This window comes from Triturus cristatus, chromosome 2_2 (assembly GCF_964204655.1).
Source record: "Triturus cristatus chromosome 2_2, aTriCri1.1, whole genome shotgun sequence".
Lineage (NCBI taxonomy): Eukaryota > Metazoa > Chordata > Amphibia > Caudata > Salamandridae > Triturus > Triturus cristatus.
The window spans coordinates 1,189,589,997-1,189,617,604 of NC_140582.1; the positions used below are offsets into that span (position 1 = coordinate 1,189,589,997).

General features: G+C 46.2%; 1 protein-coding gene across 2 annotated transcripts in view; it reads right to left on the reverse strand.

The window, feature by feature from the left end:
- LOC146863354 (uncharacterized) overlaps window positions 1-27,608 on the reverse strand; it is a 237,333-nt gene that overhangs the window by 22,269 nt on the left and 187,456 nt on the right. Inside the window, exons 1-2 of one of the 2 annotated variants that reach the window (XM_085642786.1) lie at window positions 19,526-19,661; window positions 15,032-15,082 (exon numbers count right to left, since the gene is read on the reverse strand). The gene's annotated coding sequence lies outside the window, so the exon portion shown is untranslated. Of the gene's footprint in view, window positions 1-15,031; window positions 15,083-19,525; window positions 19,662-27,608 lie in introns of those variants that run through there. The other variant, XM_085642787.1, reaches the window with a different exon arrangement.

Below are 27,608 nucleotides of genomic sequence, written 5' to 3' on the forward strand. Positions count from 1 at the left end.
CCATGAATTTTAAGCTGGAATATCGCAGGGCTTCGCTCTAAGATACATCTTCTGGACTGGCAGCTTTTCGTAAGACATTAGGATATCTCGATGCTGCAGGAACGCTGGGCTCTCCAGCCTCTTGTGTCTGATGGGTTTCAGTGTCTCTCGTTCTGGCGTGCTTCTGGGAGCCTGTCTGTTTGGATACATTTGTTGACTGGTGGCCATGCTACGGGTCTGGATACCCCAGGTAGTGATTTTCAAGCTGTGCTTTTTAAGGGGGACCTGACCTCGTATCTGATTAGCTTCTATAATGATGACTTTGATAATATTCCAAATTCAAGGTTCCCTGGTTTGTTTAAATACATTGGCTTTCTTTTGGGTAAAGCAACTGAAAAAGGGCACCAGGTGTACTTGTGTTTAGCTGGGGATTTTAATGTTAGGCTGTCCCCTCATTCTATTTTACAGAATAATAATTATGCTCCAGAGGGATTGGATCAGAGTGGTAAGGAGTTAGAGACCTTCCTCTCATCATTTGACCTGTATAATGGGATGGATGAGGTCAGCATTAGTGACCTGGGGTTACCCACATTAAGAGGTAGGGGCAGTTAATCTGTAATCGAGTACATTTTTACTGTCAATAGTCTAAGTAACTCACTAGTGCGTGGTGACATAATTTTCTCATATTTCAGAGACCATAAACCCATCAATGTAGCACTGGCTGTACCATCCAGGGTGAAATTTAATTTTGGCGCTGAGGTTGGCAAAATACATTCATCCACTGACAACCTTGGAGTGGTATGGAAACTTCAGAATCCAACCCAATTCCTCTGTGAAGTATTAAATGAGAACCTGGGGTTGGTTTTGTCTTGCTTGAGAGATGAGGGAGAGAATAGGGGAAAAGTTAGTTCCTATGTGTTTTTTGTACTTCAATAACAACAACACAGTTTAAGCCGAAGGTTAGCATCTACCCAGATATACAGGCCACCATATGCAAAGTTGTTGCCTCTATTCAACAGAGTGCTGGTGGAAAGGCCCCCAGCCCGGATGGAGTCCCAATCGATTTGATTAAATGCAACACTGAACTCTGGGCCCCATTGCGGACTCATGTTTTTAATAATCTCAAACATTCGCCAGTACCGGGTTCTTGGGCTACATCCACTATTATTACAATCTTTAAGAAAGGGAACCGGTCATTGCCAAATTGCTATTTCACTGATCGATACTGCTGTTAAAATCCTGGGAAGAGTTTTATATAACAGGATCGTTGAACGGTCAGCGGAAACGCAATAATATATTCTTGTCAGTATGGCTTTAGAAACTACATAGGCACCACTGAGCAATGTCTGAATTTAAAAGTAACCACAGGCAGGTACACAGAATCGAAGTAAACGTCTCTATATCTTGCATTTATGGACTTGTCCTCTGCGTTTGACTGTGTTAATCGCCTAAAGCTGTGGCGACTCCTTCTCTCATTGGGGATGCCTGAGGCAGTTGTACACTTTTTAGCATCTTTGCATGAGAATGTGAGGGCCAGGATAAGATCTGGCCCAAATGATGAGGTCTCCAATGAAATCAAGATTGGACGTGGTATGCGGCAAAGCTGTGTGCTTTCCCCTTTTTTGTTCATCCTGTACATTAACAAGCTCAGTCCATATTTATCCTCTTGTACCCCTGACGTCCCAAAGGTAAATGGTGCCTCACTCCCAATACTGTTATACGACGATGATGCCGTGCTGATGGACCGTACCCCAAAAGCACTGCGTCTGCTGGTGCACTCCTTCATACAATTTATTGCCGCCCTAGATTTACAGACTCATTTCTCCAAATCCTATGTTATGGTGTGCAGCCCTAAGTGTACTCAGCTCTCAAGTTTTGCAATCGGCACATACCGTTTACAAAGCACTAGCTCTTGTTCTTACCTAGGGGTAACTTTTGATGCCGCGGGCTCATGGGCACCAAACATTACCCACTGTAGGATGAAGCTATCCGGGGCAGTTGGTTCACTCCTCAGTCTCCCCAACCTCCTGGGAAAGGGCACTCTCTGCAATGCTCAGATATGCACCCCCCAATGTGTCCCTGAGGCAACCTATGAGACTGAGATTAGGGGTATGTCAGATCGTGCAGCTATACAGGTGGAGGAAAACCTTCTGAAGAAAATTCTGTCTGTTCCTTGATCCTCTTCCCATTGTATTTGTCATACGGAGCTGGGTCAAAATTATCTGAGTGATCGTGTCAGAACACGTCCACCACTGTTGTAGCTACCCATTTGGAGAACCGAGGAGGAGACCCTTTAAGAGACATTATAAGTGAGTGTGTCAAATATGAGAGAGATTTCTCTATCCCATGGTTAGCCTATGTAAAGAAAACCTTCCAAGAGACTGTGTTAAGCCATGCCGTCCTCAAACCCGCCTGAGTGGCAACCTAAATGGAAAGCATATGCAAGGGTTTTAATTTGCTTAGCCCTGGTTTAATAGGTTAAATATGGAAGTGCTAAAGCCCACTGTTGCAGTTTACTTGCATTTGATCCCTGATACATCCCAACCAATTGGGCATGAGAATGATGCTTACTTTTTAGTTTAAGGGCAGATACAATTAAGTGCATTAAACACCCAAGCACACATAAAAATTGTTATCGAAATTTCTTCATATGACATAGTATCATGCAATGTACAAAGAATCAATCCATTTCTTTCTGTTTTTAGGTCTCGCCTGACCAGCGCTTTAGCGCTGTTCTGGCGAGACTTATAGTAAGCGCGTTTTGGAAGTGCAAACAGTGGCTTTGCAGGCCTCCAACTACAGTGCATGTGACCCGTCCGGGCGCGCGCACCATTTGGAGTCCTGCAACCACTTGTTTGCTTTCACTTTAGCCGTGATTCATCGCACCATTTGGCAGCCTGCGTGCCCGCCCCCACTCCCCCTCCCACTTCGTCAGCTTCAGTGCGCGCTTGTTCTTTTCGTGTGTTTGTTATTTCTAGGCATTGGGAGATTAAGGGATTCGCCCAGAATCACAGGCTTTTGAGCTGACGCCGAGATTGGTCCATGGCTCCCCAGTACCAACAATAGCGATCGCAAAATCGCTTTCGCTGCCGCCTGCTACTTGTTTTAATTAGCTTGTTTAAACTTTCAGCGCGAGGCGCGCGCGCTTGTCTCTCTGAGCTTCAGTTTCACCCCTCTCACTCTCGTCCTCTTTTACTTTCCCTCTCTATTTCTTTTGTCTCTGCGAATGTCTTCTTCCTGTCTCTTTCTCTCTGCTCTTATCTGTATTCTCTCCGCCTCTGTCTCTCTCACTTCCTTTTCTGATACTCACTGCCTCTGTGTCTCTCTCATGAGTGGCACTCACTGTCCCCGTGTCTCTCTCAAGTGTGGTACTCAGTGCCCCCGTATCTACCTTAAATTTTGATATTCACTTCCCCTGTGCCTCTCTCGGGTGCTGTCTCTTACTAAATTGCATCCTTTGATGTGAGGTACTCGGCATGTAACTCAGTGCCCCTGTGTCTCTCACAAGAGTGGTTTTCACTGACCTTGCGTCCCTTCCTGGAGTGGTCACCCCCTTCCTTCGTTTGGTGTGACTGTCTCTCTTTCCCTCACTGGTATGGTGCTTTCTGTCCCCGTGTTCCTCTCCGGCTTGGCTCTCACCGACCGCACCTCTCAGATGTGATGCTCACAGCCGCGTGCCTCTCGTGTGGAAATCAGTGCGCCTGTGTTCACCTCTAGTCTGGTACTGCCCACGCCGGGTCCCTTCAGGTGTGGCACTCATAGATGCTGTATCTCCCTCTGGCTTGGTACGCAAACGCCATCTTCTCTTCGGATGTGAAACCCACTGCCCGCGTGCCCTTCTCTCGTGTGGTCCTCGCCGCTGCTGTGTCCCTGTCAGAGGAGGTACTCACTGCCCTGTCTCTCTCTCTCTCATGAGTGGTACCCACTGCATCTGTCTCTCTCAGGAGTGGTAGTCACTGCCTATTTCTCTCAGGGTTGGTTGTCACTGCGCCCCTCCCAGAAGTGGTATTCACTGCCCCAGTCTCAATAGTAGTACTCACTGCCCATGGCTCAGGAGTGGTGCTCCTATATCTGTCATGAGTAGTACTCACTCATGCTCCTTGGAGCTCTTTTGCTTCCTCACCTCCGGCTTAGCATTAAGAGCCCCCCATATGTGTGCTTTCACTGTACAAATGGCAGAGTGCAACAAAGGCAGGACGGCGTGGAAACCTACCCCTGGGCACGGTTATCGCAGGTAAACGTCCTCGGGATCAGTACATTTTTATCTCCCCTCCACTCTGTATGCACGCTTTCACTTTAGAAATGGCAGAGTGCAACAAACTTTAGCAGGCCATGGCGTGCTCCTTGAAGTTTTTTCTCCCCCCGCTTCGCATTAAGAGCCCCCTCTCTATTTCTTTTGCACACCGTGGTATACGTCTTGAAGTTAATTTACTCCCCCCCTCCCGCTTCGCATTAGGAGCCCTCCCTCCCCCCACTCGGAATGCGAGCCTTCACTCTAGCAATGGCAGAGTGCAGCAAAGGCAGGAAGGCACAGAAACCTACCTCTGGGCACGGACATCACAGGTGAACTGCCTCGAGAGCGGGGAGCGGTACACCTTCCCAAAGCCTTAACCCAAATAACCGTATCGGCACACTCGGAGCCATAGACTTTCAAAGATAGCACAGCGGTGTGATGTGTGCTTATACAACATCACACTGAGCTGCCTATTGTTTGCTTCTTTATTGCACAGTAACAGCAGGTAACTCCCCTTAATCCTCACATCCTTGAAGTTCTGCGATATCCTGTACTTGCCAAATTGTTTGGACTGTTTTTTTGTGTGCATTTTACAGGTGTGTGTGGCTGTTAGTAATATACGCCCGTATTAATTAGTCATTCATCTTTTCTTTTTCACGTTATAGGTGTTTTCCATTTGTTATATCGCTATAAGAGTGCATTAATCTTTTTTGCATAGTCTATTGCTCGTTTATATCGCCACATGTATGGGTTTTTACACCTGACACTGCAAGTCATTGTGCCGCATCGGTCTTTATTACGGTGTGTGTTTCTACTAAGTAAAGAAAATGTGAGTATTTTGAAATAGGTGCCTCCATGTCGCGAGTAAAAACTTGAATTCTTTGTACAGGAAGGACCGCAATCCTCTGGGCATCTGTTGTGTCCGAATTCATGGACAAGCATGTTATTCAGACAGGTACCTACCTGCCCTCTCTGATAAGAACTCCAGGTTTGTACTGCTTCCAGCACACGGTTTGCTTTTCCAAGTGTGTTACATAATTTTTTACAACAGCACAGGTGGCAAGTGCCTTATTAAGTTGCAATCGGTGTCAAAGAGACAAGTGGAGGGGGTCGATCTATTTCTCTTCTTCCCAAACTAGAGTATATAAGCAGGTTTACTTGGGCCACTCTGCAGTCATATGTACAAGAAAGGATTCAGCTCAAGTGATCGCTAGTAATAATATTCTCCCATCTACAAGTGATAGCCATTATACAGCACAGTGAAGGCTTTGGGAGATAATTTACATTTTATTGATGTTGTGCTCCATGAGAGTGCATGTTCTAGCAAGTCGTCTCCCCTCCTCCCCAGTCCTTACTTGCACCTGGACTTTTGCAAGAGTTTAAGCTATTTGCATTGAAAATGACAATGCCTTTTATTTATATTTTTAAAACCAAAACATAAATAAAAGGCATAGTCACTTACAATGCCAATAGCTCAAACTCGTATAAATGCGAGACCTATTGGCTATGCCAATGCTTGTTTTCTTTGTTTTTCCTTATATTTAATAGTTCTTCATGTTTTCAGTCAATATGCAGTTCCCAAGCCAACACGTGTTTCGTCGCCTCAGTTGGTTGTACATGGAGGTACTTTTCCCCTTTTGTCTTGACCATTACCCCAATAGATATGAAAATTGTTTAAAAAGTCAAGAACACTTAATGGATTACGGCCCTACAGTCCTTACTGGGTTCTCTCCTCACGCCACAGAACCAGTGTGGCTTGGAATTATCGCCTCACTTCAAGTAGGTGTTTTTGTAATCATTGGATTTTAACTTTTACGCTTAGTACTTGCCTATCGATACATGTATGTTTTCCCTTTTCTTATGAGTAGTAATAAATAATCGCGAGCAACAACTAATGTAACTAAATGAAATATATATTATTCTCTACCTAGCCGTGATCAAGTCGCATGTACAACCTACTGAGGCGACAAAACACGTGTTGGCTTGGGAACTGCATATTGACTGAAAACATGAAGAACTATTAAATATAAGGAAAAACAAAGAAAAAAACAGAAAGAAATGGATTGATTCTTTGTACATTGCATGATACTATGTCATATGAAGACATTTCAATAACAATTTCTATGTGTGCTTGGGTGTTTAATGCACATTTCTTTGTTGCTTTTTGCCACAAACTTTAGAGAGGCGGGTGGCTCTCTCTAACCTTTAAGCACCAATATAAACTAATAGTTATTATTGATAATATTTGGTGAATTTACCTTTAGGCACCAGTAACCTATCACCTATACCACCATCTCTATTGTTACCACAGATACAATTAAGTACCTACTTTGTTTTCCGCTGGGCTTCCTAGGAATTGTGAATATAGCTTGTGCCCCTGCGATGATAGGTCTGGGCAATCGATGATGCATTTCACCTTTTTTGTGTTTTTTATAAAAGATTTACCAATCTGCTCTTAATTCCTTTTATGAAATCTCTGAATATTAGAGAGTGAGCCCAAGCTTTTTATTTTTTGGAAAAATTGTCTGATTAGGAGGCCTGTTTTATGTCAGCTCCTTCCTGCGAGCCACTGTGCGGTCACATCGTACAATGCACTTTGAATAATGTTATATCTCTTTGTTTTTACATATTTGTATTTATATAGGAGTTGTACTATTGCAATGTATTTTCATATAAGATTTGTGTCATGTCAACTGAAATCGCATTGAAATGACCGTGTAAGCTCTGCCTGTTTTTATTGCTATTTTTGAGAACTTTTGGCACATCAATAAAGTTATTCTGATTCTGATACCATCATGGTCTTCCTTGTTCTTCCCTGAAATTAAATGTCATCCTGGAACCCAGTGACATGATCTATCCTTTCCAGAAATCTCTGCAGGACACGCTGGAATACTGCAGAGGCCAAACCAAAGGGCATCCTTGAATATCGAAATGCCCCTTGTGGTGTTACAAATGAAGTCAGATGTCTCTTAACAGGGCTGCAAAACAATCTGGTAGTAATCTTTTGACAGATCCAGTTTTGTAAACCACCTTCCCTCTTCTAAAGTGCTCACTATGCGGTTTATATTCGGTAACGGGCTGCGATCCACCCATATACTATCGCTGAGGTCGTGAAAATCAACACACGTGGGCCTTGCCATTGGCCTTCCTTGCTAATACAATGGGACTCGGCCATTCTCATGTCACTATCGGCTCGATAATCCCTTCAGAGCACAATTTCTCTACTTATGCACAGTGGCAGATCTGCCGCTATGGCGGAGTAGTGTCGCCCCACTGCTTTTGAGCAGTGCAAAGTAAAGGAAATATAAAATGATAATAACTGTGACTTATCATGATTTTATGTTTCCTTTGAGGGCGGGCGGGTGGGCACGGCTGCTTTGCTCTTGGAGCAGGGCAGGGGAGGAGTGGTTTGCCCACTCCTAAGTGCTCAATGACTGTTTGGTCGGCCCTCTCGGGCCACCCAAACCAGTCATGCGCACTTCCCCATTCTCCATGCGGGCTGCATTACAGCCTGAGTGGAGAACATGCCCAGGCCCCCATTCCCTGGTTGATCGTCCAGCCAGGACACTCAGACCACTCATAACGCTGCACTGCAGCGTTGTGATTGGTCAGGGAGCCTGGGTGCTTACCAATCACAACGCTGCATTGCAGCATTGTGATTGGTCAGTGGGGGCTGCTTCCTGTCCCTCGAGTTCTGCAAGGAGAGCAGGAGCAGAGACGCTGGACCCAGCGGCAAGGTACGTTTCTTTTTTTAATGTTTTTTTAATTTGCAGCATGCGCAACAACTCCTTGCTGCGCAACCCCTCCACCCCCCCTACGCCTGCGCCGCGAACCATGAGCCATGCCGCTCTTTACTGGTTATGTAGTCAATGCTTACTTCATGGCCAAGGGAACTCCCCTCACTTAATGGACTTTAGGAGTTGAACCCTTCTTAGGAATAACCTGATGTGTAAACCCTTTAGTTTGCTTAGCTTATTCGGAAACACCTCTGGGAATGCACTCTTCCATTCATCTGTCTCGGTTATATTGATCACTATCACTATCACAGGATGTTTTTGATTAAGCACTATTCCAAACTTCTTTTGCTCTGTACATCTCAACAGCATTTTACCTTTTCCTACCACATACACTTTGTCTATAATAGATTTGTTCTTGAAATGTAATTGAGATCAAAGCAACCCTACGTGGGTAACCTTGCACCACAATAACCTACAGGAGTTGCATGGGTATTTTCCAAAGTCAAATCAGGTAATTTAAGGTAGGTATCTATTTCAATTATAATGTAGGGTGAGCAGGAGTAGGCCCACATTAGGCCCACATCTCCACGCTTACTCCAGCAATCATTACTCTGCATTTGGGAGGATTGTAAGCTTCCTGAACATTCAGTACCTTTTGTTCATCCATTTCAGTGTGTAAAATTCTACTAAGTGAATCCAACTCACTCACAACAAAAAACTTTGGGGCATATTTACAAGGAGGCGATAATAAATTATCGCCGCTTTAGCGGCCGTTTTCTGCTGAAAAGCGGCGATAATTTGATCGCCTAATTAGCAAGGTCACGCTATCGCGTGAAACCTTGCTTTAGCGTGGGGATTCCTAACGCGCAGCTTTGCTTCTCTAATGAGATGCAAAGTGGGCGTTCCTGACCTAACATGACAGGAGAAATGTCGCTAAGTGACATTTCTCCTATCATCAAGCCCCACGCTATGAAGCATAGCGTCAGGAAAAGTAGTGATAACCCCTGTTATCGCTACTTTCCTTACGCCTGCTCCAGGACTGACTTAGCCATGATATCCTATGGAGGGTGGATATCATGGCTAAGGTTGTGAGTCCCTATGAACAAGCTAACGTGAGATTATCGCTGGGTTTCCAGCGATAATCTCACGTTAGGCAGTTAGCGTGAGGATTTTTATCACTGAGGAGATAAGCGTTGCTAATAGCACGCTATCTCAGTGATAAAAATCCATGTTACCCGGCGATAATTATCCTCACGCTAAGAGCGCTGAGCGATAATTATCGCCGGTTGTTGCTGATATGCCCCACAGTCATTCTCTGATGAGTCCTCCCCAGTCATTTGAATCAAAATGTTGCCTCTTCTATCTCCCCCTGCAGACCATCGATGTTAGCCTTGTGTACTCCAGAGAAATGCCCAGACCTTTTACATCGAGAACACTTGGCCATTGCAGCTGGACATGTTTGACATGTAGCCACATGCTTAAAACTCCCACACCTAAAACACTTTGGGGCATATCTACAAGGCGGCGATATAAAATTATCGCCGGTTTTGCGGCCGTTTTCAGACGAAAAGCGGCAATAATTTTATCGCTATATTAGCAAGGTCATGCTATCGCGTGAAACCTTGCCATAGCGCCTGAATTCCTAACGCCCATCTTTGCATCTCTAATGAGATGCAAAGTGGGCGTTCCTCCGCAGGATAACAGGAGAAATGTCGCTAAGCGACATTTCTCCTATTATCAAGCCTCACGCAAAGCAGCATAGCGACAAGAAAAGTAGCGATAACCTCTGTTATTGCTACTTTCTTTACGCCTGCTTTGAAACTAACTTAGCCATGATATCCTATGTAAGGTGGATATCATGGCTAAGTATGTGACGCCCTATCAACAAGCTATCGCCCAACTTCGTGGGATTATCGCTGGGTTTCCAGCGATAATTTCACTTTTGGCAGTTAGCGCTAGGATTCTTATCGCTTTTGAGATAAGCGTTGCTAATAGCACGCTATCTCAGCGATAAAAATCCACGCTAGCCGGCGATAATTATCCTAGCGCTAAGTACGCTTAGCGATAATTATCGCCGGTTGTTGCTGATATGCCCCAGTGTTTTTTCCTTCTTATGTAGTCAACAGAAGACTTAGATTTGCACAAATCTTTTTTTTTATTCACAACATTCACCGCTTGAAAACCTACTTCACAACAATTGACTTGCGACTCTTTACTTTCAGATTTCAGTACAGACTTACTCTATGATTTTAAAACTGAGATGTAGGAGGAGGCCTCTTCCAGTTCTTTGCAACAGCCATGGTCTTTTCCAGAGTATGTTCACCTATACTTAGTAATTTTTAATGAATTTTCAGACTACATGCAAATCCTTAAGCTTGCATGATGCCGCTAACACCCACAAACATCCTACATACTGTTCTATATTTTCACCTGGGTTTTGACTCGTGGCCAATTCATGCCGTTCTACCATCACATTAAGTTTTTTCCTCCTCATCATCGTCATCATCCTAAATATCAGGAGATGGTAAGATTCTTGAAATGTTCTACCCTCTACCCCTAAATGATGTTTGAGTAATGCCAATTTACGTTTGGGGACAAACATGTCGCCACCGACTGCCTCTGATTATGCTTCAGAAGCATCCTTCCAATCTTCCAACAACATTACCAGTTGCCCAGGGTTTTGCAGAAACATTGGTGGTGCTCTCACAGATTCCATAATACACAGACCCTCAAACACAAGTCCAATACAAATAATGAAAATAATAAACGTAGGCACCGCAGCTGGATGAATGGCATTGCTTTGTAATAGTGTAGAATCATTTTGCTGCGCCTGTTCCTCTTCCTTCTACTTCTTTAGTATGGGGTGCAGTTATTTTCCCTCGTGCACAGTAACAGAAGAGACAATCCAGCGACACGAGGCGCTATCCTCACATTCCACGCTGTAATGGCGGTTCATGTGAGCGCTTGAGCGCGTCATGACAATGATCGTGTTATTATGAGTTACGCTCAATAAATCTTCACTTTAGCTTCGTCCCAGCACCGACCCAGCCTTTGTAATAGCTAATAAAGTCACAGCTCGCTGTTTTCCTTTAAACTTGTCGCATCTATATCAACCTCAGAGATTCTGGTATTTTTGGTCCCACACTGTTTTGCCAGTAGACAGGGTTCAGTGTTTAAACCACTTGTCTCCAGTGAAGGAATCCATCCACAAGAGATGCTGTTTAAATTAGCATTTATTGTGACGAGGCACGTCACCTAGAACTGAACCCCACGGTGCGACGGCATCAGCTGCCTCGCCTGGAGCTCCACATTCCATATGGAGCGCCCAAGCACATTCTGCCCTTAAAGCTGCCCCACCATAAGAATACTTCATAGAGCCTCCTGCCTAGACCTGGGAGGGGCCAGAGAGAGCTCCCTGTGGTGGGTGCAGGGGGGCATATGCTGGTTTGAAGGAACACCTGCTGATAGCCAAAGGCGTCTTTACCTCGCTAAGTGGGTAATTGAATTGCTCATAAGTGGACCTCAATCAGATTTTGCCCTCATCCAATAAGTGATTTCGGGTTATGGGGCCCTTTCATCACCCCAGATAATGTGGCCAAGATACAGCAATGTTTAGACGGTGTAAGGAAGTCTGGTTATTGCAAGGCTCGGTAGCATCAGCTGAGATTCTGCGTTGTACATCCTGCTGCAAACCTTTCATTATTATGCAGCTATAGATAGCCTCTACAAGCGGGTGATATAGGTAAAGGTGTCTGCAGGTCTGCGGTGTGGTTGTAGGTGTCGGCAGGTGCAGGTCTGTGGTGTGATTGTAGGTGTCGGCAGGTGCAAGTCTGCGGTGTGGTTGTAGGTGTCGGCAGGTGCAGGTCTGTGGTGTGATTGTAGGTGTCGGCAGGTGCAGGTCTGCGGTGTGATTGTAGGTGTCGGCAGGTGCAGGTCTGGGGTGTGGTTGTAGGTGTCGGCAGGTGCAGGTCTGCGGTGTGGTTGTAGGTATCGGCAGGTGCAGGTCTGCGGTGTGATTGTAGGTGTCGGCAGGTGCAGGTCTGCGGTGTGATTGTAGGTGTTGGCAGGTGCAGGTCTGGGGTGTGGTTGTAGGTGTCGGCAGGTGCAGGTCTGTGGTGTGGTTGTAGGTGTCGGCAGGTGCAGGTCTGGGGTGTGGTTGGAGGTGTCGGCAGGTGCAGGTTTGGGGTGTGGTTGTAGGTGTCGGCAGGTGCAGGTCTGTGGTGTGGTTGTAGGTGTTGGCAGGTGCAGGTCTGTGGTGTGGTTGTAGGTGTCGGCAGGTGCAGGTCTGCGGTGTGGTTGTAGGTGTCGGCAGGTGCAGGTCTGCGGTGTGGTTGTAGGTGTTGGCAGGTGCAGGTCTGCGGTGTGGTTGTAGGTGTCGGCAGGTGCAGGTCTGTGCTGTGGTTGTAGGTGTCGGCAGGTGCAGGTCTGCGGTGTGCTTGTGCTGCGGCATCTGTTGGTACCAATGGAGAATGATGGCACCGGTGCCTGTGTCACCTCCTTGATATAAGGGTAGTGATGCTACCATTGGGTGCGAGGTGCAATACCCTTGGATAAGAACCATGCCTGGAGACCCCTTCCATCTTGGGAAGAGTAGGTTTGTTGTTTGACTACAATAAGATTGCCCTGGCTGATCTATGGATGAGCTGCTCAGAGAATTACAACTGTTATGAACAGTTATTGGTGTTTTTCCTCCCTGTGGATTAATATTCCAGGATAGCGTTAAAAATGATTGTGGCCATCAAACACCATAACATTGTGTTGTCGCTCTTCATTAATGGAGTGTAACTAATATGTACAATAACAGTTTAGCATCTCAGAGAGGCTGCAGCCCGCTTGTCGCTCACAGTGAGATGCTCACCTGTGGCTCTCTTTACAGGTGGGCCAGAAAATTCTGACTCAAACAAAAATCCCTACTTTCAGAGGTGGGAGTTATGAGCTCTGCGGTATTTACTGCATCGGTAACATCCGCACCCCTGCCATTTTCACCAAGTACATTTTAGTATTTCAAACCTGTAGACATTTACTAGGTGACAATGCTCAGAAAATACTGGAGCTGCATGCGTGTGTGGCTGTTTCCAACACAGACTGTGGGGACTCAACAAGTTTGTGTGTGTGAGAGGTAGGAGGGCCAGGAAGAGGTAACGTGGGGCCAAGGATGTAGAGTTGATCACAGCAGTGCTAAAATCACCGTGAGGGGCCGAGAGTCATGGGAGGGGCTCTACGTCAAGACCAAGTGATAGTTCAACAGCAGAAAATACTCCATAGCTAATGGGTTGATGCACTGCAGTGTATGAGAAACAGGCGCAACTAGAGACACATTTCGGGAGGGGCTACTAAAAATGTCAGGGGGGGAGGGCTCAGGCCCAGTTCTAGAGGGTGGGCCAGGCCCACCCAATGGCATTCAGAACTGAAAAGCAAGCATTTTCCTCCTTAATGTTTTTCAGGGGTTTGCAGCCCTGTGGACTCTCCCTTATCGTTGGTTTTAATGACTGACACTATTGATATAGGGCACTTTCAGGCCTGGGGAGAGGTCTTAAGTCACCGGGGTTTAGTAGCTGCTATGTTGCTCAAATGACCAGCACTGATATCCTGAAAACTGAATTAGGATTCTCGGCAGATTGCATCGTATTTTTAAATCGCAATGCTTTGCAAAGTGAAAAGCTGCCAAAGTTTTTTTAAACATGAAAAGCTGCAATGTGGCCATGTATGTCATCAGAAGCACTTTTGTTACTGCACTTGACCGGGAGCATGATGCAGTCTTAAAGATCAGACAAGCAGCATTCCTCCCCTACCCAAAGCCGGAAGCACACCAGAGAAAGCGAAGTATTTAGCACTTTGGGCGCTGATTATTCTGTTAAAAATGACAAAAGCAGACAGGTTCGATACTTCAAATATCAGATCGATTAAATACAGAGGGGCATATCTACGAGGCAGTGATAAAAAATTATCGCTGATTTTGCGGCCGTTTTCGGCCGAAAAGAGGCGAGAATTTTATCGCTATATCAGCAAGGTCACGCTATCGCATGAAAGCTTGCCTTAGCGCCTGAATTCCTAACGCCCATCTTTGCATCTCTAATGAGATGCAAAGTGGGCGTTCCTCCCCAGAATAACGGGAGAAATGTCGCTAAGCGACATTTCTCCTATTATCAAGCCTCACGCAAAGCAGCATAGCGACAAGAAAAGTAGCGATAACCTCTGTTATCGCTACTTTCCTTACGCCTGCTTTGAAACTGACTTAGCCATGATATCCTATGGAAGGTGGATATCATGGCTAAGTATGTGAGGCCCTATCAGCAAGCTATCGCCAAACTTCGTGGGATTATCGCTGGGTTTCTAGCGATAATCTCACATTAGGCAGTTAGCGCTAGGATTTTTATCACTTTTGAGATGACCGTTGTTAATAGCACGCTATCTCAGTGATAAAAATCCACGCTAGCCGGCGATAATTATCCTAGCGCTAAGTGCGCTTAGCGATAATTATCGCCGGTTGTTGCTGATATGCCCCAGAGTTATTTTTTTGGGGCTAGTACCCATTCACCTTCATGGCCCACCCAAGCTTCTTTACGGCCCTCCCAAAGAACAAATCCTAGAGCCGGGCCTGGGGGGCTGATCCTTCCAGCGATAGTCAGAGTGGAGCTGCAGGGGCTCTTAGAAGAGGTGAAAAAACAACAAAGCCTCGTTAGCAAGTAAATGGTCTGCTAAAGACCGGTGAAGTACTGGGGTGCGGCTGTGTGTGTGCCCAGGAAGCTGTCTCAGCCCGGACTGCCACGGGGGGGGAGGGGCTGAAGCCCCTTCAGCCCAATGGGCGTTGCGCGCCTGATGAGAAATGTCTGTCACCCGATCATTCCTCGGACCACATGTCCACAGTTCCATGTTCATATAGACAGCAGCTGAACTGAACTACAACTGAGGGGCAGCAGGACCCAGGGGGCTGCCTCTTCAATGGCAGATGAATGCAGGTCAAACAGCAATAAACAGAAGAGCCAGAAACAAATCAGTGAAGTGGACAGACACTTTTAAACTCAAGAACAACATATAAAAATCCGATTAAATCCACAATGGTCCCCCTTTAGTGACTCACCTGTGCTGAGGCGGTTTCTTCTCAGAAAGTGGCGCTTACAGCAAACAAACACTGTGAAGACAGAAGAAAGACACAATGACCCTCACAGGAGAGATGTAAAACAGAGCCTCGATCATGAGCACAATACCATCGTATAGTGAACTAAGTGTTTACCTTGGAGACCTTTAAGAAACCTGCAGTTCACAGACCCGACTCAGCCTTTCATCCCTCCCAGTGTTGTGGTATTTTCAGTGCTACTGACGCGTGGGCAAGGCTTTCATATGCATTATTCATGCTGCAATGCAGGCTGGTTGCATGATAGCATGAGGGTAGTTTGTGCATTTACATGACTGCAGTGTGTGGTGCAAGCGGTCCTCGAAAGCAGGATAACTGTGTGTTTGTGCAGCTAGCAGATGTGTGCCTGGAGTACCATGTCTTTCTTGATTCACACTGACAAGAGAAGGAATTCTAAGTTTCTCCTCTGGCACCTGCCCTGTTCATCAGATGACCTTGTGTGCTGCGCCTCGTAGGAAGAAGGCAGAAATATATAGCAGTAAGATTCTGCGCCCACTTTGAGGGACAAATGCTGTGAAGAGTTTGTGCAGCCAGGTGTGAGAGGGTTTTTATAAACTTTCTTTTTTGATTTTTAACAATACATAACAAGGCAGGCTTATATCAGGCCTCATAATCAGTTTCCTACATGAGTAATCAGTTTCCAATGCTCCACGCTATGTCTAATAACATATCCAAATACACATACTTCTGTAAGTGGAGATGTCCCATGGGCTTCATGAGCAGTATCACAGTTCTACATGTACCTCAGTCCAGAATCACACGTACCACAAACAACTGCGTATCACCTTCAATGATGGTGCTACCCATTAGGTAGATGTGCTCACAGAATCTTGGGCTCGGAGATAGCCTTGTAGCGGCCCCCAGATGTCCTTAGGCTTAGAGGCGTGGGGCAGCAGTTCGGCATACGTGGTGTTCTGCTCTTGACAATACAATAAATCTGCCAACCATTCCTTAAACTTCGGTGCGCGGCCTCTCCCCCATCTGCATGCCACCCTCCGCTTTGCCAACAATAAGGATACTGCTATGAATTTTCTATATTTGTGAGGCATCTGTTTGGTATATCCTAATAACGCAATAAGCGGGTCTCTGACCATGCTGATATCAACCATCTTCCCCAATGCTGTGAACACCTGGTCCCAGTATTCCTGTATACTCGCACATTCCCATGCTAAGTGTAGAAATCCTGCCCCCGGCTGCTTACACCTTTCACACCGATCACTATCCGTTAATTTAAATCTGAGTTTTTTCACTGGCGTATAGTATAATCTGTGCAAGTATTTATAGTGTATTATTCGCAGCCTACAACTAGCCGAAATCTGCGCTGTTTGGAGGCAACAATATCTCCACTGTTCATCCGTAATGTTCTGTCCTATGTCCTCCTCCGAATGCTGCCTAGCTCAGCCAGCAAGCTGCCCTCCATGCGCGTGTATCTTGTGATATAATCCAGACACAAGGTGTTTTCCATCTTTGGATCCTAACATCTGATGTAATGGCCCCAGACACTGCGGTTCCCGTGGGAAGTTAGGGAGGAGCGACCGCATTCCCTGCCGCAGTCGCACATATAAAAACATATCTAGAGATGAATATGTCATTTCCTGCATGAAATGTTCCAGTGTGCGCAGTTGTCCTTCATGAAACAGATCTCCCCACGTACTGATATGGGCTCTTTGACAGAGATCACGAAATCCCTTCTCCTGCAGCAGAGAGAGGTCGGGATGATACGTGAGGGGCAACCCAGGAGAGTATATGAAAGGTATATTCAGGTGTTTTGCCATCTGGCACCATGCATCGACCGTGCCAGTTATTGTGGTGGCCGGCTCTGCTCGAGCACATGGTGTGAGAGGGTTAACTATTAGCATAGTCAAGTGAGAGGAAGCAGGCCCCTTTTGGGACTCTGAGCATCTATAGGGTGTGACTCGATAATATGGGGGTAACACAGCACTAAAAATGGTAACTAACTGAATAACAAACAGTGTGTACACAAGCATTAGCAAAGCCAAGAGACCGGCCTTTAATGTGCTCGTGCATGCAAACCCAGCCATGCACAAATGCTGTTTCTACTGCAAGGGAAGAACGTTCAATGTGTTTGATGATGATGCCAAAGAGGAGCCAGAACATGGCGACTAGATAAACCAAAGAGTGAGAAGCCCCATAAAGGTGTGGATGTGACATTCATGTCCGCCTCACTGCCCCGGGAGGATGGAAGAACTGGATTTTCGCAGAAGCCCTGAAGAAGAGCTTCCCCCACAGCCTGAAATGTTTTCACTTTTTGATGAATGACGTGCATTGTGCATTGACATTATCCCTGTAGCAGCTGAAAGTAAAAGGCCTTCTATGCAGCGCTCGTAGACACAGGTCAGCCCCCGATTACTGGTACCAATGGACGAGATATTGCTGAAAGGGGGAGGCCCCTCTCCCTATCGGATCTCTGCTCACGAATTTCAACAGGAGGGTGATTCCTGAGCAGGGATCTGCCCACTAGACCCCAGGAATTAGTAGGGCAGGGAGTGGCATCCCAGGCATGGCACATTGCTTTTTCCTCACAAAAGACTCTGTAAGTCTTCCTGCCCCCCTGGGATTGGTGGGTTTACCCCTAATATTACAATGAGAGGGCATAAAACACCACTAGACACAAGGGACTATTTTTAATTCTTGATAAAGGGGGTGGGGAATCAGCCTATTGTGTTATTGGACCAACTCCCACCCAGTGCCCTAGACAATCTTTCTGCCCCCAGGGGTGCAAAATGGGGCATTTACCACCAGTCTGCCAATGCCTGGGGGGTGAGGGGGTGAAGCCAAGTAATAAGGTGGAGGGGGCAGGTCCATCTTGGAATCAGGCCACACTGCCCCACCCCCTGGCTCCAGACAGTCTTTCAGCCCCTCTAGGGGGTAGATTGGGGCAAATACAGCATGGCTTTGCGTGGCTTCATAAATCTGATTCAGTCCCTGCGTCGCGTATGTACCACTTCACGTGGTGCAAAAGTGACACAAAGCTCTCATAAATACCCCCACAAGTTTGGCAAAAAACTGTGAGTAAAAGAGAGGATGTGCGATCATCTTTTCATTGGTGCTTATTCCTCTTTGTCTCAGTAGGGTAGACTCAGCCTTTCATCCTACCCAGGTCAATAAAAGTAATATGTCGGGACTGGATCCAGTATGAGTATAACAGTGACAGCTTTCATTCTTTGTGGCACGGCTAAGATGCACAGTATTCAAACGTGAAATGTAGGAACACGGAAGTTGTTGGCAAGCCTCCTTTAATAACTTGTTATATAGCCCCATTTACAGCGCTTCTGCTGTTTCTACGCGCTGTAAATCACAAACATTAGCATTCCCCAATAAATTAGAACACAATATGCCCGCAAGCATGGAAAGCTGATTACACTTTGTGATATTCTAACTTAAGGGCAATGCACGTTGGTTTCCGTTAGAAAATGTATTATACAACGTTTTAAAACACAGAGCGCTATAAAGAAGGTATAATGGAATACCGGTTCAATAACGTGAACCCTTTGAGGAAGGCTTGAACATCTCTGTTCATATAAACCTTAGATACAAAGGAGTATCGGGAAGATTGCAGACCAGCAAGGGGGGGGGGGGGGGCAGACCATGGAGCGGGTGAAAGTGTCCAGACCGGCGTCAGCTGCCTCTTCCATGAAGGTGGGGCACTATAGTGATTACAAAGCGCTCACCACCGTAGTGCGGGATCTTCAAAGCGCTGTAATTAATAAGTGTGAGTGTCACCCCAAGGACGTGCAGCTCACTGGACGGATGAAAGGCTTTATGCAACATCCGGGGTTCGAAACTGCGGGCGCGGGCGCCAGGCGCAGCCCTGCCTAGTTTACCAGGTCCGTGTGTGATGCGGTGCTCCGTTCCAGGTTGTTTTTCTTTGATTCTCTGGGATTTGTACTCGTATTCATTTCATTATAAGACAAGACTACAAATCCCAGAATTCGAAGGAGAAAACCTGGACTGGAGCAGCACTTCCTGCATGGGTGATGGCAGAGCAGGTGCAAGGCCCGCTGAGTTGTCTCTTTGAAAATCGGATTTATTGAAGCCTGGCGAGCTGTCCTTTTTAGCCCCGGACTATACATTCAAGATGGGGAAAGGGGGTGGGGGGCTCTTGTTCCTCCAGTCCACTAACACCCACTGAGCACGGTGGACCATATGAAATATCACGTGCCTCAAAACCAGAGCTTCTGAATGTGTGAGGGGGTGACGCCCCAAGAGCGCCGATGGCTGGTCACAGACTCCCCCCCCCCCCCCCCCCCCTTCATCATTTCTGATGCTGACAGCAGCCAACGAGAGGCAAACGGTGTCTCTTTACGCAGGCAGCTCCATCCTTTTTCCGAATCAGGGACTGGTCCAGATGGGTCCAGGTGTACCCTGCTTCCACGCCACTATTGATGGATTGAAGCGAGCACTAAGGGCGTTCCCTACCTGGGAAGGAGGCTGCTCGGGTTCAGCGCCCGCTGCGGTGGTGAGGCCTCCGTGAGGAGAAGGGTCCGCGGGCGGAGGGATGTTTTCTTCAGAAGCCCCGACAGGTTTCACCGCTGGCCAGGCATCACTGCCGCAGATGCAACAACCCTTTGTCTCCGTTGCGTGACCTTCGTTTCCAAATCCATTGCTGCCATCTACTGTTACTGATGAGAACTGCCCGTGTTAAAAATGCTGAAATATTGTCAGCAATTATTAATCAAGTCAATATATCCTTCACTTCAGAGCATGCAGCGCCAAGACACCCAGCCGGGGGTTGTGCGCTGTACCAATGGAGTCAGGTAGTCACACTAGGCTACACACATAGGGGCAGATTTACAAGCCCCTGCGCCGCTGGTGCGTCATTTTTAATATGGGAAAAAGTGACTCACCGGCGGCGCAAGGGGCTTGTAAATAAGCCCCATAGGGGCAGATTTATGACGTCTGGCGCATCTCTGCTAATCAGCAGAGATGCGCCAGAAGAGTTGCGACGCATCTGCCCACCCGTGCGCCACCATTGATGCGCCGCATTTACAATGCGGCGCACCGTGGCACTCGGATGGGCAGATGCGTGACGCATCTCCTGTCGGAAAGGCAGCGCATTGCTGGAGTTGCGTCACAAGCGCGACGCAGCTCCAGCAAGGCTCGGGGTGCCCTATCCCTTACATGCTGCGTCAATCCTTACGCCTGCTTCAAGCAGGCGCAGGGTTTTGATGTACTCAGCCACTTTTAGGAGGCGTTCCTGCGCCGGAACGCCCCCCCTTGCTCCAGAACGCCTACATGTGGCGCAGGGCTTTACAACGTGACGCATCTGCCAGATGCGTCACGTTGTATATACCCCGCAGCATGGCGCAGGATTTGCGCCGCCGCTGCGTCACAAAAGTGACGCAACGGCGGCATAAATGAGGCGCAAGGGGCTCATAAATCTGCCCCATAATGTTTAGTGGACGCACGCGCACACACACACACACCTAAATTCGTCCTGCAGAGACCAATACCCTTACAGTCACTGACCAACATATGTGCAGGTACCACTGCAAAAAAAACCTAACAGATACACAGACACATTTACAAACACAACCAGAGAGGGTGCCCACCTCACTCCATGTCACCATGGCCCCTGCTGCCAGTCCTGGTATTCTGCGTGACAGACTCTTGTATTCCGTGTATTGTACGCTTTGTGTGTGTCCATTGAAGTAACCAGACCAACCTGATGGCAAACATTTGTGGTTAAAAACGGAGCGCTGGGCGCAGTGTCCGTGACATGAGGGGGAGTAGTCAGGCACAGTCAACACCCATGTAGACAGAGAGTTACAGACGAAGCGTAAGCACATGAACGACGAATCCCCAGAATGTCACTGGTGGCGGAAGATGCACATATGCCATAAACCCCCCAGATGCGAAAGGAACAGACGATGGATAGAATGTTGACCAGTGCAAAGACTCACACCCAGTCACGAGGGGTTTAATCTATCATTCTTTTGCTCATCATGCCACCCGAGTTTGGACCCAGCCACATGCAAATCAGTCTTGACCCAGTTCTTCATGGGAACAGTCCAGCCCGAACTGCCAAGCCACGTCCTGCCTGGACCGGTAACAAGCATCCCGGGACCAGTTTCGGGGCATCACCCCATATCAGCCAAGCTAGCTTGAATCCAGTGGCACAGTGAGCAAGGGCCCCACGGACGGGCAGACCCTTCCCACTTAGGCTGACAAAAGCGAAAGGAACAAATGATGGAAGGAATGCCAAACAAAGCAAACATTCACCCCCAGTCACAAGGATCTGGGTTTAATCCATTGTTCTTTTGCTCACCACGCCACCCAGATGACGTCACCAGGTGTGATATGACATAATCATTGACAGGCTGGTGAAACAAAGTAGGAAAGGTGCAGTGGGTACCACAGAGCTCTATTTATTGACCATCAGAGAGGGAGCCTGCCAGCCAGCTGCAGAGCATAGAATCTCTGCCACATTCCAGTCTCAGTGGAACGCAAATGCTTCCCTAACATTATTTAATCCAGCACAGCAGAATGTTACACTTCTTTATTCCTCTAAGAAAAATACAAACAATCTGTATATATTCCACAAAGTGAATTCATCTGTAGCACATTTGCAAAAGTGAATATATTTCAAAATCCTCAGACCACACTAAGGTGCCTCCTTGCTCTTTTTGGAGCCATATATGATGTTACCATCTTGCTATGACTTTCTCGTTGCATCAGACACTGAGGCACTTTCACCACTTTCTTCTGGTTCCATACATTTTCATCATTCAACACAACAGTCCACTCTGGGCTTCCTGCCCCTCATAGTCTCAATCGGGGGTCTTATGCTATTAGGTGTGATCTGACATCACCATACTGATTTGTTTACAGCCCTCCTCCATAAAGCTGCATTGCACAAAGCCACCTGCAAACCTTTGTTAAGGGTTTTGTTCCACCTCCCAACCAAACCATTACCCTGGGAATAATATAGAGATGTTGGAACATCTCTCACAGCTAGAACATCTCTCCTGATGTGCAACTCAACTGAACACCATTGTGAGTTGCTATGTTTTCAAGCATGTCCTGCATTTGCCGCAAGTCTTCCAGCAGTTTGATTCCCACCTCTGCAGTGACCTGGTCAGTGAATGAACCTAGAGCTGCAGAGAAGGATCTCCTAGGACTTCAGCAGCATGCTTCGGGTTTCTTAACATATTATATTGTTTAAAGATATCCAAAGCAGTTTCTTCCATGGAGCATGCCTTCTCTGTTACTGGCGGGAGACAGTGTACAGTCTTCTGCAATTTATCAAACCACAGTACCCAATCCCTAACGCGTCACGCTTAGGCCAATATGAAGCTTGGTGGAGGAGCTCATCCGTATATGAACCTTTTTCACTTTTATCACCAATCTACTCTACATTTTTAGCTCACACACCCCAACTTCATAAAATAGCTATTCTAAAAAGATCTCTGGCAAAGTTGCTCGTCGTGGGTGCCCGTCGGGCATTGCAGGGTCAGCCCTATGAGGAGCAGCCCAATGATGAAGCATGACACCCTTTCGGGCTTCTACTGGAGCATGTTCCTTACCTTTGAACCATCCAACCTAGTCCTTCTTTACTAGCTTTCACTAGGGACCGCATACCTTCTTTATATTTTGATTCCTCTTGGATTAACATCAAAGTACATTCTCTCTAAGCTTCCGGCACAAGCAACAGTTATCCTCTCAACATAACACCTCCAGAATACCAAAGTTCCATTCTCACATGATGGAAAGACTCTACTATCTGAAGAACTACCCTTCACAGATGACCCTTCCTACTTGTTCTTCTTCACTTCCGGCAGCACCTTACTCTCCTGCATAGCTGCTACCCATTCTTCATGATGAATTTGCCGCTCTATAATCTTATCGACTTCATCAACCAAAAAAATCTCCTCGTCAATTGACTCACACTCCAGACCATCATTCACTTGTAGAAAAGCCAATCTGCTGGAACATTTTATTTCCAGGAACATGTTTCCTTCTTTAATTATGCTTATTGAGGAACAGGTGGTCCCCAGGTTTAAGAATGCATAAAACAATATGCATAGAAAATGAATATGTTCCATGTCACAAACTCACAAGAAATAATATCTGAATATTTATTCAATCACATAAAAGAAAGGACGGTAATAAAAGTGGGAAACAAAAAACAACATACACTAGAAAATTTACAAGGGAAGAACTGTAAAAATCTCAGACATTTAAAGGGGAGTGACGATTAACAATGTTACAAAGACCATGTCACGATTTTTGGTACCAATGCTACTGTGTTTACGAATCAATAATTAGACATTCCAGGATTTTGCGATTTGCAAAAAAATCGCAAAATCGTCAGTTTGGTAAAAATGCCGCGATTTCTATAAAACTGCCTGCGAAATCTGGAAAAATGTCATCAATTTTTTTTCCGGACTATAGATGTTGAAATTATGTACGATGAGCAAGGTAATGGTGGCAAATATTCGCCAATACTTAGGAATGCAAAACTATTTTGCAGAGAAGTTGATGCTGAACAGAGCTGTCGACCCCTCACTCCTCTGTCTGCTCTGATTGAACCAAGCCACAGGCTGATTTCAGAGCAGCAGGTTAAGGCGTACCAGAGTCCTCTGTCTGGCACCTGGGGGCAGGCAAACACCATGTCAGCCCTGGCTGGTGCAGGTGTTCATTTGTTACCAGAGTTGTACAGAGAGGGAGCACCGCCATGACATACGGGAAGAGGTGGTTTCTCCATTTGGAAACTATTCTCCTGGTAAAGAAACAAAAAACGCTAAGTGGCCAATGCACATTTTCGTCCAATTTATGCATGCATAATGTTCAGCTTTGAGGAAATTCAGATTGCATATAGAGTCTGAAGGGCACATCTGAAAGGGCAGTACAGCTGAAACATATTCCTTCACGTGCGAGAGGCGCATCTGTCAAGCTGGTATAGCATGGGTACTAACCTCAACGAGATGCCAGTGCCTCTCTGAAAGGGAAGTATGGCTGAAGCAGGGCTGGAAACCGCAGGCAGAACTTGTAATGGCGTTACGTGTTACATGTTCAGTCTCGAGGCAGATGGGCCTGAAGAAGGGCCAGTCACAAGCTAGTTACATCTCTCATCGGTGAGTAGCACAGAGGTTGCGGATGTAGGGTTGGGGTATAGTCAGTTGCATACAAACTTCACTTTGTAAATGACAGAGTGCTGCCAGATTTGGTCACATCAGGTGTGTTTGTGAAAGATCAGGAGGGCTGGGGTAGAATCAGGCACCTGCTGTGGGTGCATATGATAATCCAGTAGAATTTGGGAAATGTCTGTACCATCTAAGGAACACTACTGGTGGGCAGACAGAGCTCCCACAGACTCAGGCACATGTCAGACTTCCCTTGACAAATAGGCATGGCAGGGGCAGAGTGGCGTGCATGCACCTCTGAAGGCCCAGTAGGGCTGTTTAGAGATCACTGGATGTCCTTAAGAACAGGTACTGCCATGCATTAAAAAGTAATTTACAATTCAATAGGTTTGCCTTCTGTATAGGACATGCATGTAGAAGGACACATACATGTTCAGACAGAGTATGACGTACTGGCTTCCATGGTCACACAGAGACCAACACATACAGCACTCACGAATGATGAAAACTCACCAACACACACTTTGTGTTTTTGGGTGCATGTGTATGTCTAAGAGAAGTTTGCATTGCTGATGTCTGTGTGGTACTCATTCTTGTGTGTGCAGGAAGCGTGCACTTCTGATGTTCATACAGTATCTCTTCTATTTGCGTGGGGAAGGGTGCATACATGGGCACTAAAACATCCCAGGGAGAAATAAAGCTCCCCTCCACGAGGTTAGGACTGGAGCTGTGCTTCTGTAGAGCTGCAGACACTTTAAACATGTATATTTCAAAGTGGAATACTCTGCTAAAACAGTTTCCATTGATTTTAGGCTGAAAATTAATGATTATGAGTAAATAAAGTGCCACAAAAATGCTGCTAAATTTCCATACTTGTGCCGCTAAATTTCCATATTTGTGCTGCTAAATTTGCTAATCCATGCCGCAATATCCTGGGGGGGGTCTGAATAATGTGCAATAGTCATGGTGTGAGAAGTTGGCCTGGTATATGCTGGTCACTAGTTAAAGTGGCCACCTTGCACCAGTACAATTCCACTCTTATGGTAGATAGGTTTAAGACAACCTTTTAAAGAAAGCTATCCTAGTGCTAGCTGTGGAGAGCAGCCTTCAGGTTAAGTCTTTAGAGGAATGTAAAGCAGCTTGTTTTACCTTATAATCTCTCGAATTACTAAATGAAAGGACACCACACAGGTATATATATCAAATATATATGTATTTATTACTAGACACACTCCAGTAATATCTTTATGAGATTAGAAGTCAGGAACATATGCACAAAACAACGTTTCACAATAAATTAAGCACACATATGGCTGGGGCCCTAGGGGCGTACCAGACCATATACTAAAAAAGAGACTTAGGAACTAGGGGCCCGATTCAAAGAACTAACTTAAGACAAAATCCTAAAGTTACTACCATTTTGGTATTCACAGAAGGCACTTACTCATTTTGGTATTCACAGAAGGCACTTACTCATTTCGGTATTCACAGAAGTTAGGAGTCCTAACTTTAGGACTCCTAAATGCCTTCTGTGACTCCCGAAAGCCTTAAAATTAGGATTTTTTCTCAGTTTAGTAGTAGTAAAATTAGGACTCCTAACTTTAGGACTCTTAAATGCCTTCTGTGAATACCGAAAGTCTTAAAATAAGGATTTTTCTCAATTTAGTAGACCTAAAGTTAGGACTCCTAACTTTAGGACTCCTAAATACCTTCTGTGACTCCCGAAAGCCTTAAAATTAGGATTTTTCTCAGTTTAGTAGTAGTAAAGTTAGGAGTCCTAACTTTAGGACTCCTAAACTGAGAAAAATCCTAATTTTAAGACTTTCGGTATTCACAGAAGGCATTTAGGAGTCCTAAAGTTAGGACTCCTAACTTCTGTGAATACCAAAATGAGTAAGTGCCTTCTGTGAATACGAAAATGGTAGTAAGTTTAGGATTTTGTCTGAAGTTAGTTCTGTGAATCGGGCCCAACGACTTGAGAAGGGACAAGGCCTAGGGCCTTCAGAAGCGATGGGGCCTCACTAATCCACCCAAGGCAGGTAAGTAAAGGAATGTCGAAGGTCCTGGTTTCCACAGTAGGTACATGTCTATCCGTCTAGAAGGGTGGGATCATACTCCCACACCAGTTACTGGTGTGGGGGTATGATTCCAAAGCGTTTGACACCAAACACTACATGTTTGGATGCAGCTATTCCAAAGTTAGCATTAACCGCGAAGTTATAATGCACTTAAGAGTATATGGTTTGACCGCATTCACAAACAGCCCCAGAGAATGGACTCTGAGAGCGGCAGAGGGGCCCTGCTCAGGCAGAGGCACCCCCTCACATGGAAACCAAGCACCCTGCCCTCAGGATTGATAGGGCCTGCCTTAGGGGTGTCTGATAGGTTTAAATGTGTGTGTAGGGAGAGATATAGTGAACCTATCTCAGTGAGGAGTGCTAGCACCACCTCACCCAGGTTGCAGTAGCAGGCCTGTGGTGTCAGATTTAGTCTCCTTTCCAGGGATGGCATAATACATGCTTCAGCCCCTGGTAGGCCTGTGAAGTACCTATGCCCTTGGTACCTAAGGTACCATATACTAGGGGCTCACAAGGGACCACAGTATCCAATCACTAGTGCACCTAATGTGCACACCATGTCATTTAGGGAGTAAGCAGATAGGCTGGGGTCCTGAATAGCAGGATCCCAGCCAGACTAGTCGAAAACCCTCAAAACACCAGGAAAAAAGTTTAGGTCAACCATGTAGTCGGATTCCGCCTTCCTACACATGGTAATGTGGGTCGATGACGTTTCGATTCCATTACATGATAAAGGGATCATCATCAGGACTTAGATTATGCCTGAGAGTATCTATTGTCTGCAAAAAAAAGGAAAAGGGAAGAAGGGGTAGGAAATATTAAGGGAAGGTTACGGTAATCAAGAAGATCTGAAGTAGATTCACAGAATGGAACACTCTCAAACCATGCACAAACATGAAGAAGTTTCGCGCATTTCAATACACAATTAAGTATCAAAAAATATGCAGCGTGTGGCAGTGCCTGACTGGACTGCAGGAGGAATAGACCAGTTAAGGACTGACCTAGTCAAGGATACGGTGGGATGGGACAGTGGTTTCCTGGTAGTAAGAGAGCTCCGTAGGATAGAGTTGGCAGCAATGATAGTCAGCTGGAAAAAAAAAGGAAGCAGAGGAATGAGGATGTGGTAGGATAACCTGACCGAGGCAGAAAATCTGGTGGTAAGAAGCAATGCACGAACCTGGCAATTAAGGTCCTATGCGCAGCTTAATGTTCGTGGCAGTACGGAGATGGTGATGCGTCCATTTTGGAAGGGCAACCACACCGTGAATACATGCCCAGCGGAGGTTAAAAAGTGTGTCCCATCTGTGAATGGGTGGCGAGAGCGACAAAACCTGCTAA